General features: G+C 37.8%; 1 long non-coding RNA gene across 2 annotated transcripts in view; it reads right to left on the bottom strand.

Annotated features, from left to right (window-relative positions):
- Positions 1 to 1,689: 1,689 nt before the first annotated feature.
- LOC138156104 (uncharacterized) overlaps positions 1,690 to 13,071 on the bottom strand; it is a 57,700-nt gene continuing 46,318 nt past the window's right edge. Inside the window, exons 3-4 of one of the 2 annotated variants that reach the window (XR_011167068.1) lie at positions 7,457 to 7,587; positions 1,690 to 2,594 (exon numbers count right to left, since the gene is read on the bottom strand). This is a non-coding gene — a long non-coding RNA (uncharacterized lncRNA). The remainder of the gene's footprint in view (positions 2,595 to 7,456; positions 7,588 to 13,071) is intronic. The other variant, XR_011167067.1, reaches the window with a different exon arrangement.

Here is a 13,071-nt window from a genome sequence, read left to right as displayed (position 1 = left end):
TATATATATATATATATATATATATATATATATATATATAATTTTGAACATTTCATTTTAAAACTTTGAATTCCCCATTCATTCCCTTCCTCCCTTGTCACCCACCCTTGCTGGGAAGATAAACAGTTCAGTATAGGTTGTACATGTGTAGCTAATAAAAACATTGACATAGAAGATATATTGTAAAAGACTGACTATATTTCCCTCCCTCCTATCCCACCACCCACTTGGTCTATTCTCTACTTTGATCCTGTCCCTTTTCAAAAGTGAGTGTTTCCAACTTCCCTGTCCCCCAGCCTGCCCTCCCTTCCATCATCCTCTCTCTCAGCCCCTCCCCCCATTCTCCTGTAGGGTGAGATACCCTATTTAGTGTGTATGCCATTCCCTCCTTGAGCCAAATTAAATGAGAATAAGGTTGACTCATTCCCTTTTGCCTTCCTACTCTGCCTCTCCATTGTAACCATTTTCCCTTTCCCTCTTGTTTATGAGATAGTTTACCCCATTCTGTCTCTCTCCATCACTTCTCATTATATTCCTCTTTCACATTTTAAGTATCATCCCTTCCTATTAACTTGGTCCTGTGCCCTCTATCTATGTATACCTCTAAACATATATACACACATTCACATAAGTATTCATACATGCATATACCCTCCGATACACACACATATATAAACATATATATTTCTCCTCCCTTCAACTATTTTTATGCTGAGAAAAGTTTCATCAGTTATAATTATCATTTTTCCATGTAGGAATGTTAATAGTTCAACTTTGATAAGTGGCTTGTGATTTCTTTTCCCTGTTTACCTTCTCAAGCTTCTCTTGCTTATTGTATCTGAATGTCAAATTTTCTATTCAATTCTTATTTTTTCATTAAGAATGCTTGAAAGTCCTCTGTTCCACTGGATGACCATATTTGCCCCTGAAACATGATACTCAGTTTTGCTGGGTAGGTGATTCTTGGTTTTAATACCAGCTCCTCTGCCCTCCGTAATATCATATTCCAGGCCCTTCAATCCTTCAGTATAGAAACTGCCAGATCCTCTGTTATCCTGATTTTGTTTCCACAATATTCAAACTGTTTCTTCCTGGCTGCTCTTAATATTCTCTCCTTGATCTGGGAATTCCGGAACCTGGCTATAATATTCCTAGGAGTTTTCTTTTGGGAATTTTTTCAGGAGATAATTGATGGATTCTTTCAACCTCTATTTTGCCCTCTGGTTCTAAAACATCAGGGCAATTTTCCTTGAGAATTTCTTGGAGGATGATTTCTAGGTTCTTTCTTTGATCATGGCTTTCAGGTAGTCTAATAATCTTTAAATTATCTCTCCTGGATCTATTTTCCAGGTCAGGGGTTTTTTCCATGAGATATTTCACATTGCCTTCTATTCTTTCATTTGTTTGGATCTGTTTAACAACATCTTGATTTCTCATAAAGTCACTAGCTTCCCTTTGCTCCATTCTAAATCTGAGGGAATGATTCTCCTCATTGAGCTTTTGAGCTTCTTTTTCTATCTGGCAAATTCTGCTTTTTAAGACATTCCTCTCCTCATTGCCTTTTTAAACCTCTTTTGCCAATTGTGTTAGTCTGTTTTTTAAGGTGTGATTTTCCTCAATCAGGCTGTTGACTCTCATTTCATAATTTTCTTACATTGTTCTCATTTCTCTTCCCAATTTTTCCTCCACTTCTCTTATCTGCTTCTTAAGGTCCTCTATGGTCTGTAACCAGCTCGTATTTTCCTTAGAAGCTTTTGGTGCAGGAGTTTTGACTTCACTGTCTTCCTCCTGTTCCATGCTTTGCTCCTTTTTTTCTCCAAAATAGGAGTCTAATGTTGGATCCTTCTGTTTGCTTTGTTTCCATTGCCTGGTAATGTTGCCCCTCAGTCACTTGACCCCTGGGCTTTTTGCCACAGTAGGACTCTGCCACTAAACAGGGGAGCTTTCATCCCAAACGCTGGGGTTTTCTCAGCTGCCGGATGTATTAGTTGGGTGCCCTCTCTGAAGCATCCACATGCTCTGCCAAGCTGGTCGCACACCCCAGGTCCTCCATCCTAGACAGCAATCCAGATCCAAACAGGTTAAAGCAAGAGCGATTGCCCCTGAAACTGCTGGCTTGGTCCCCCTACACTCTGCAGGCCAGGAGCTGAAGCTACAGCATGGTGCCAGCTGAGCCAGGGCGTCTCAGTGGCTTCTTGCCCTGGGGGCAAAAGCCAATGATCTCCCAGCTACTGGTCCCAAAGTCCACACAGCACTGACCTCTCACTTTGCCCTTTGCATCTATATGTTGATAAATCTGGAAACGGCCATAGCTGCTGGTGATCTGGAGACCCTCTGGCCAGAGGCTGGTCAGGCCCTCCCTGGAGCTACAACCCCTGGCTCAAGAGGGCTTGGGCTGCTCCTAGAGCACTGTGCTGGCCTATTCCTGCCGGCCTGCTGGGCTGTCCTCAGTGGGAGGTTACCTTCTCTGTGTCATTTTGTGGGTTCTGCAGCTCCAAAGTTTGTTCAGAGTCCTCTTTTACATGGATTGGGGAAGGTGGAAGCCAGAGCTGCATGGAGGTCCTGCTTCTACTCCACCATCTTGACTCTGCCCCCTATAAGCAAATAATATTTTGACAAATATGGTTTGGGATTAAGGTATAAAAATACCAAAACCTTATTAGTGACTCAGAAAAGCCTCACATTTGCATGTAACAAATACTGTGTTCAAGGAGAAACTCTATAGACATTGGACATGATGAGTAGTGAATTCTATCACACACAAACACATAAAAGAAATTGATAATATTTAAATGGATGGATGAGACTGACTGATGATTTTAGAATTATTTCTGAATTACATATACATATGTAAATAGATATTAGATGAGCTAGTTAAAGGTCAAAATCAAATTCTATGTATCTTTTCTAGCATGTAGGAAGTGATAAAGGGAATTGTTCCATTGCACCTGAAATTGAACAAAAGGGTAGAACTGGTTTTTGAAGAAGAAACTATAAGAATCTTGAAGGAATTAACCAATCTATTTAGAGTATATACTTAGGAAGGAAGGTGTAGTAAAAATAAGTTGTAATGAAATAGTAAGAATAATTTTGTCGTTAGAATAACTGAATTTAATTTTGTTTTAAGTTTCCATTTTGTGACTGAATTGTTTACTTGATTAAGTAGTTTTTCCTTACATTTTTTCTCAATAATAAGATAAGCAGTTGTGTGGTATGATGTAATAAACCACATGTATATGTTCCTAGACAACTCATATGTATCTGTGTGCCTTCTGATAGAACATACTACCATTAGCAAATTATGAACAACTTTATCAGTAGTTTACGTAATTAACTACCAAATTAGATGATTAAAAAACATAGTTAGAGTTTGTTTTTAAAAACACATATACATTGGAAACCCTAGCCATCAGCCTGTTTCTCAGCCACAAATAGACTGACACCTGCATTCCCCGAACTAGGGACTTGAGCAGACTATAATCACTTAAGGGCAGAACTGATTGACTTATCTGACTGATAGAGAATTGCCAGATGTCCATAGCAGAGGGAGACCTAAGGCCTCTGGATGGGTACTGAAGGAACCTTGTCATCAATCTATGTAATAGATATGTAATGGTAAATTGCTTATGTGTGCATGGTATACTACAAAGAAAAACTAAGCAAAGTCATAAAAGTACCCAAGAGTTTGGAGATAAGATTTCAAAGAATTTAGAGAATAAATAGAGTCAATGGACAAAATTCTATACTGAAAGTTATCACAGGAAGGATGAGAAGCTTTCAAGAATGACATTTTGAAGAAACAAAAAGAAATGCTAAAACATTTAAATGCACTAATATGGATACACAAGAAACTGGTTGACCACTTTTTTTCTCTTTTAAAAACACATGAAACAAAACTTTGGATCTCAAGGGATTGTGGAACTGAATGTTGTAAACTAAAAGTAAATAAATGAATATAAAAAACCCCATATGAACAGAAAGTGAAACATGAGTCAATAGCTGAAAATAAATAGAAAAGCATGGAGTGGTCACTTGTATCAGAAACATTGAAGTTATGAAATAATCTTAATCTTGCAAATAATACTAAAGACAATAAAAAAAGTTGTTTTTAGCTACATTGGTATAAAAAAAAGACTCAGAGAAGGTATAAAGATGACAATCCTGGAAAGAAGGAACAATGATGATAGTCAATAGGAGAAAAATAGAATTTTCCAACCTCATTGTCCTTCTCTTTTTCTGTATTAAAGATAGTGCACTTTGAACTAGGAAGGACACAACAGAAATGGCTAATTAGGAATCAAAATTTAACATGATTAAGGGAAGTATAAGGTAATACCGACCTGGTTGAAATAGAGTTACTAAGCCCAGAAGGACTCCATCCAATGAAAGAACTGCTTGGCTTCCCTTCCTAGCAAAATCCTAAAATGCATTGTTTAACAGACAATTGGTAGAAATGTTTTTTTAAAAAAGCGGTGATTACAAAATACCCTACATAACTTTATTAAGAGAAAGACAAATTGGATTCACCCCTTTCTGAGCTGATGAAGAGAATACATCGATATATTTTATTTACATTTCAGAAATGCACTGAACAAAATCTCTCCTGCTATTCTTGCATACAAGATGTAGCAATGTGTGCATAGCATAATTAAGTGGATTTGAAGCTGGTTGAGTGGCCAGATCTGAAGAGTAGTCATTAATTATTCAACGTCATATTGCCATATGACTTGTCCCTGCCACTTTCTTCCCACCAGGAAGAAGAGCCCTCTAGACTAGACCTCCAGAGATTATCCTGTCTCTCTACCCTCCTCCCCCTTCCCATGGGAGTTAAGCCACTCAATTTTGACACTGTGCCCCATGGGTAAGCTATCCTGATTAATGAGAACCATATCTAGCAGATTTCGTATCAGAGTCAGAATTTCAAAAGCTCTCATAAATTCATAGGCTTAGAGCTGGAAAGGACCTAAGAGGTCACCTGCTACAACCCCTTCAGCCTACAGAAAATAAAATGAGTGTTTCAGAAAGGTAAAGGGACTTACTCAAAGTTATTTTAGCACTAAGGTACAGGACTGAGATTTCAGTCTAGATCCTCTGACTCTAAATCCTTTAATACTTTTCTGCCACATCTCCATGGATGAAATATTGCACTAAACCTAATTAGTAGTCAGAAATGTTGTCAGTAGTTGTTTTTTCAGTCATTTTTCAGTGGTATCTGATTCATTGTGACCTCATTTGGGGTTTTATTGGCAAAGGTGCTGCCATTTCCTTCTCTGTTTCATTTTACAGATGTGGAACCAAGCAAGCTGGATTAAGTAATTTTACCCAGGGTCACACAGCTAGTAAGTGTGTGGGGTTGGATTTGAACTCAGGAAGATATGTCTTTCTGACTCCAGGCTAACAGTAGACATAAACAGAAAGTCATATTAAGTAGGCATAAAGTCCTACTCATGGGTTCAACAAGTAAACTGGACTATATGGGGAAGCCTGACCATCTATACAGAAGTTCATCCTAATCAAGGAGCTTTAGGGGGGTGGGGTGTGTGGATAGTCAGGTCAATATGAGTTAGAAGTATGTTAAGCTACAAAAATATTGTTAATGTTATGTTAAATTACACCAAGAATCATGTTTTCCAGAATGAGGAAGGTGATAAGTATGGTGTGAGAGAATAATAACTGTCATGTGTAGAGTGCTTCACCTCTATACTATAGTATAATATGATTTAAGCTGCTAACAATGTTATTTATCCCCATTTTGCTCAGATAGTTTAAGTGAATTACCCATGGTCATACACCTAGTAATTATCAGAAGAGGGATTTAAATTCATGCCTTTATGACTGCAGGTTGTCACCTTTCAGGAGATGAGTATCTTGTGGATTCATAGTTTATCATTGTGTTGATCAAAGTTTTAAAGTCTTTCAAAAGTGTTTTTCATTAAAATGTTATCATTTTATATATTATTCTCCTAGTCCTGCTCACTTAACTCTGTAACAGTTCTTAAAGATGTTTCCAATTTCCTCAGAAAATTTTCCACTTCATAATTTCTTATGGCAGCTAAGTTGTGTAGTAGAGACATCACAGGACCTGAAGCCAGGAAGAACTGAGTTCAAATACAGCTGCAGACATTTACTAGCTGTGTGATCCTGGACAAGTCATTTAACCCTATTTGCCTCAGTTTCCACATCTGTAAAATGAGTTGGAAAAGGAAATGGCAAACTATTCCACTATCTTTTCTAAGAAAGTCCAAATGGGATCATGAAGGGTCATAAATGACTAAAACAAGTGAACAGCACATTCATATACCATGATTTGTTTAGCCATTCTTCACCTCTATTTTTTAGCTACCATGAAAAGAGCTATTAATTACATATTTTATACATACAGATTATTTGTTGTTTGTTTCTTTGATTTCTTTGGTGAACGCATCTAACAAATGTATAGCTAGGTAAAAATGTGTCCAGTTTGGTCATTTTCTGGACATAATTATAAAATGCTTTCCAGAATAGCTAGACCAATTCATGGTTCAGTGTACCAGTATACCAGTTTTCCCATAGTCCCTCAAATAATTTCCATTTTCCTCTTTTGTCATGTTTGCCAATCTGATGAGTATGAGTAGTTTCAATTTCTTTAGTCATTTAGTGATTTAGAACATTTTTCATATGATTGTTGGCTTTTGAATAGCAATGATACTATTAGAGTTTTAAAAAGAGAGGAGATACAGTTTGGGGGGGTATAACAGCTTTTTGGTTAAAAAAATCTAAATTCATTTCATTGTGAACTTACATACATTATCTCATATTGTCCTTATAATAGCTCTGTATGACAGGTGCTATTATTTTCTCCATTTTACAGATGAAAAAATTGTGGCACACAGAGGTAGGTGGCTTAATTAGGATCACATGGCTAGTTATTATCTGAGGCAGAATTTGAATTCAGGTCTTCCTGACTCAAAGTTCAATCTCTATTCCATGTGTCAGATGTGGAGGGAGAAAATAAGGGAGAAGGTAGAAAGGGGAGAGGAAGGAGAAATCTAGAATACAGGATAACATTGAAAATCAGGTGTAAATGTCAGGTGGTTAATTACTAATTACTGGTCAGATGCCAGGTAGTTAATTACCAATTCACCTCATTTGGGACATAGTAACAGGGCTTTCCAGAGCTACCATGAAGAAGCAAATCCTTAATGGATGTGGGGGTAGGCTACTGTGTGCTTGTATCCTGTCCTGGGGCCATGAAATGCTTCTATTATTGTCCAAACCAACACAATGCCTATTGCACAATAGCTTTCATCATCAGTGTTGGCTTGGTATTCTCCCTGGAGTTTCCCAGAAAAAGTACCAGTCTACAATTCAAAGAGACCTAGGTGCAGGTTACCTGCTCTTAGATAATGAGCATCAGAAGCAGACCACAAAGCTGACACAAAGACATGATACAGCAGTAATGGAGGACGTCACCTACCCAGACATCTGCTACAGTATTCTCCCTTAAATTGACTTGATAATCTTTTCAGACTCCAAGAAGTAGAGGAAGTAACCAGGTGACGAGTTATGCCATAGTTAATTCTGAACAGTGAGAAGCAAAATTATTTTCTGAAATAGAAATAACAGAAACTTCAGGTCTCCTACCATCCTTAATCCTACAAGTACGGAAAATCAAGAATAATCACAATTTAGATTTTAAAAAGAAGGTGGATTTTAAAGTTTTTAAGGAATAGACAGGAAGGCTTCTATGTCTTCAAATTCTAAAAAGTTGGATGAAAAAGTGTAGGAATGTCTCAAATATAAAATTCTGACAAAAATCAAATTATTCTGATGAGGAAGGAAAGGATGAACTATCTTTTGTTTTTTTAATTTAATGTTGTTTATTTTTAGTTTACATCATTCATTTCCACAAGATTTTGAGTTACAAATTTTCTCACCATCTTTCCCCTACCTACCACCCCAAAACAGTGATCCTACTGTATATCCCCCTCCCCCAATCTGCTCTCTCCTATATCCTCTCCCATACCCCCTCCAACTTTTTGGTAGGGCAAGATGGATCTCCATACCCCAGTGCCTGTATATCTTATTTCCCAGTTGCATATAAATAATAATAATATATTTTTAAACATTTGATTTTGCAGCTTTGAATTCCAGATTTTTTCCCTTCCCCCATCATCACCCACCCTTACTGGGAAGATAAGCAATTCAATATAGGTTGTGCATGTGTAGTTATGCAAACCATTTCCATAGTGTATATATGGTGAAAGACTGACTATATTTCCCTCCATCCTATCTCATCCCTACTTGTTCTATTCTCTACTTTGACCCTCTCCCTTTTCAAAACTGTGTGCTTCTAACTACCCTACCCCCCAACCTGCCTTCCCTTCCATCATCTTCCCTCTCATCCCCTTCCCACCTAATCTCCTGTAGGGCAAGATACCCAATTTAGTGTGTATGTCATTCCCTCCCTAAGCCAAATTCAATGAGAGTAAGGGTAACCTATTCCCTTTTGCCTTCCTGTTCTTCCCCTCTATTGCAACAGTTATCCCTTGCCTCTTCTATATGAGATAATTTACCCCATTCTGTCTCTCCCCATCTCCTCTCATTATATTTCTCTCAAGGATGAACTATCTTAAGGGACCTGACTAGCACATCTGGAAGGGACATTTCCTTCCTATGGGTACCTAAGGTCCTGTTGCTCTGAGACTTTCTTTTGGCAAGAGATGATGTAACCATACTATCTTGACATATTCTTTCTGTTTCTGTTTTCAATCATTTCTTTACTGTTAAATGAACTCATAAAGGGGACTATATTTTATGCCAATCTAAAATTTAGGCATTTCAGGAAAGAATAACAGTTCTGTGAGGCTGACAGAATCCATGTGTTGCTATAGCAATTCTTGGTGTCAATCACGATGAGAGATGGACAATCTCATCCATGAAGATCACAGAATTGGCCTAGAATATTCCTGACCTTAAGATAATGAATGACAATACAAAGTCTCACCAGTAAACAGTACACAGATCTATTCTGGTTATTTTAGGCAAAGTCTCTCTCTCTCTCTTTCTCTCTCTCTCTCTCTCTCTCTCTCTCTCTCTCTCTCTCTCTCTCTCTCTCTCTCTCTCTCTCTCTCTCTCTCTCTTTCTCTCTCTCTCTCTCTCTCTCTCTCTCTCTCTCTCTCTCTCTCTCTCTCTCTCTCTCTCTCTCTCTCTCTCTCTCTGTCTCTCTCTCTGTCTCTCTCTCTGTCTCTCTCTCTCTCTCTCTGTCTCTGTCTCTCTGTCTCTGTCTCTCTCTCTGTCTCTCTCTCAATCTCTCTCTCTCTCACACACACACACACACACACACACACATACACATACTATAAAATGGTCCCCACATAAAGGAAAATTGCCCAACATAAAAAAAAATATTATTATGGCAAAAGGTAAAAGGAGGTTCACTATTGAGATTTCTGAAAGAACCAGGGAAGGTGGGTTGATGGAGTAATAAAAGGTTTTAGTTACTATTTTGTTCAATAAATAATAATAATAAATATTAATCATAACAATTAACATTTGTATAGTACTTTAAAATTGCAAAGCACTTTACACATATCATCCCATTTTATCCACACAACAACCCTTGGGGATAGGACCTATTATCATCATCCCCATTTACAGATGAGCAAATTGATGCAGACAGAGGTGACTTGTCTAGGTCATGCAGCTTGTGAGTGTCTGAGGCCAGACTTTAACTCAGTTCATTCTGACTCCAAGTCTACTTCTCTGTACACTGAGCCATCCAGTTGCCTTGTAAAGAGAATTGCATGATATCATACCACCTGCTTCTCTGCACAGGCTGGCTGATGCAGGCAACATCAAGTAAAAAAACCACAGTTAAAGATCTTGTTCTCCAAGTTATACAAAATACCCTTGCCCTCTCCAGAATGTGGTGGACGGAGATCATGACTGGAATGTGGATATGGGAGGTGGGGTAGAGGGAGCACTTTATTTAATATATTCTTGTGTCTTCACCTTTATGCCAGCAGCCTTAACAACATGGGACATTTCCACCTTGAGGCCTCATCCAGTAGGTGAGTCTCTAGTCTGGTCCACTATATTGCAAGGGGCTCTAGCTATGCCCATTTCACTCCCAGCTGGACTTACCTGAACTTCATCAGTTTCTGAACAACTTTGAGTCTGAGTCTGTGAGGATACCTTCCCCTCATTTATTTGTTTTCTTCCCTCACTAAGATGTAACTTCTTTTTTGGGGGAGAGGGCAGGGCAATTGGGGTTGTGACTTGCCCAAGGTCACATGGCTAGTAAGTGTTATGTGTCTGAGGCCAGATTTGAACTCAGGTCTTCCTGACTCCAGGGCCGGTGCTCTATTCACTGTGCCACCTAGCCACCTAAGATGTAACTTCTTAAGGGTTGGAACTATCTTGTTTACTTGTGATTGTATCCTTAGTGCTTAACATAGTGTCTGGCACATATTAAGTACTTAATAAATGATTTATGTGCATGTTTGTATATAATATACAGAAATATATATACATATATTTATATACATGTGTTATAAAATATGTATTTCCTTCTCTCTTGTGGCCCATATCCAATCAGTTACAAGTTCTTTCTGTCCTATCACTGTGATAATTGTCAGGCAGTTCAATATGATAGTTAGAAAACTAGATTTGGACTTCACAAAATTTGGTTAGAATCTGGGTTCAAATACTGACTATCTTTGTTAACCTGTCCAAGCCACTTTAACCTCTCAGCCTATCTTTACCTCAACAGTAAATTGGGACAATTGTAGTGTTGAATTTAAGTATCTATTGTGAGAGATTGATTGAGATAATATACATAAAGGACTCAGAAAACATTAAAATTCCATCTCAAAGTGAGTTAGTTATTTTATAGACTCATAGATTTAAAGAGGGAATTAAACTGAGATGCCATTGGATTCAACTCCTTCCTCTTACAGATAAGGAAACTAAGGAACAGATAGGTTAAGCAACTTCCCCAAGGGCATATTGCTAATGTTTGAGGGTGATTTGAGCACAGATCTTCATGATTTTAAATCCAGTGCACTACCCGCAATAGCTTGCCTCCCTCAAAGCTTTTCCATTTCAATTCTGCATCTTATAATCATTATCTGTTCTCAAAGTTTAGTACAAATCCAATCCCTTCAAAAGATACTTTTTGATTCCCCTACTGTTAATGTGTCCCACCAGAAAACATTGTATTTATTTTGTACATATTCTGCATTTAGTTATTTGGGAACAGACCAAATTCTCCCTATAGAATATAAGTCCTATGAAGGCAAGGAATTTCTCACTTCTATATTTGTATCAGCAGTGCTACCACGCCTAGCCTAATAAATGTTTGAAAATTTGTTGACTGCTTTCCCTTGAGCTGCAACTTCTACAGGCAAAGAAAACATATAATATGCAGAAAATAACCACATCATCATCACTATTACCAGCAGCAGCAGCACCATTATCACCACCACCACCATCATCATCATCATCATGATCAACATCATCATCACCACCATCATCTTCATTGTCATCAGTAACTCAGATTCTAACTGTTGTTTATCTCCTAAGTGCAGAAGGACCAGTCGTTCCATGAATACTCAGGAACTATTAATATGGATCTTGGTTCATCCTAGAAGTATAGAGCATGGACTTAGCCTCTAATATAGATTAAAGCCCCCATAGGAAGGGTGCTTTTGTATCAGCAGTGGATAGAACACTGGCTTGGAGTCAGGAAGACCTGAGTTCAAATATGACCTCAGATACTTACTAGCTGTATGACTCCAGACAAGTCACTTAACCTCTGTATGCCTCAATTCCTCAAGCACTGGATGGAAATATAGATAAGAATAGCACTTACCTAGAAAAGTTGTTATGAGGTCCAAATGAGATATTTGTAAACAACAAAAATCATTTAGTGAAAAGACTGGAAAATATTAAGTGTTATATATATGCTACAGAAGCATTACCATATTTAACCCATTTTTGTTATAAGAAACTGAAATGATTCAACTCCTTAAGTAAAAAGAACATATCTTACCCATCTCTATGTCAGCCACAGTGTTTAACCAAAGTCTCATATTTGGTAGGTGTTCAATATATATTCCCTGATATGATTCACATTGATATTATTTCTTGTGAAACCCCCAGTTTTTAAAACCCCCAATGTTTGAATTGTCCCCATTAAGCAAGATGCTAAAAGACCCCAACCAGGAGCAACTCATAAGTCACATGCAAAACATGGGTTTTTTCCATCCTTTTCCTGGCTAAGAACCACAGAGATGTTAACCAGTCTTGTAATCAGCCCTTTTATCTAAGGTTTCAGGGCTCAGTTTTGGCTGAGCTGATTTCCCTCAGGGTGACTGATCTAAGGCATTATTTCTTAAAAATTCTTTTCACATTTAGTTTTTTGTGTAAGAATCCATGACTCCTCAGGAACATTCAGACACTGACTTTGTTTTTCAAGGCTTAGTTCTTTTTTTCTAGAATCATAGTCTTGCAAAGCCATTCTAAGAATTCCAGGGTTCATTAATTCATAAAATCATTGTCTTTCCTGGGTGTCCTATTTATACATCAAACTCAACATATCCATATTGAACTCATTATCTTCTATTATAAACTTGTTCCTCCTACCAAGATTCTGGTTTCCATTCCTGGTCATGTCATCCATCCATTCACCCATTTCATAGGCTTAGAATCATACTTAATTATACCCTCTAACTCACCTTCCATGTATGATCAACTCTCATATGCGAACTCTATATTATTTCTCATTCCTACCTATCCTTTCATTTCCCACTGCCACTGCCCTAGTATGGGTCCTGATGACCTCTTATTTGGACTGTTGTGATATCCCTCTATCTGGTATTCCTACCTCTAGTTCCACTTCATTCCAATCAGTCCTCCATGTATTCTTCCCATGTCAAAGTCTATACCAATCCCTCAATCAAATGACTTTCGGTGGCTCCCTATTGTCTACCAAAGATTTGATATTTAGTATCTTATTGGTATATCAAAATTGATATTTAGTATCTGATATTCTGGGTCCTTCAAAAATCTGACCCCAACTTACCTTTC

The sequence above is a fragment of the Petaurus breviceps genome, unplaced genomic scaffold (genome assembly GCF_028583685.1).
Source record: "Petaurus breviceps papuanus isolate PSGF00001 unplaced genomic scaffold, PetGlider_PUasm1.0 98, whole genome shotgun sequence".
In the NCBI taxonomy this organism is placed as follows: domain Eukaryota; kingdom Metazoa; phylum Chordata; class Mammalia; order Diprotodontia; family Petauridae; genus Petaurus; species Petaurus breviceps.
The sequence above is the reverse complement of the archived record's forward strand: the minus strand, read 5'-3'. Positions and strand labels throughout refer to the sequence as shown.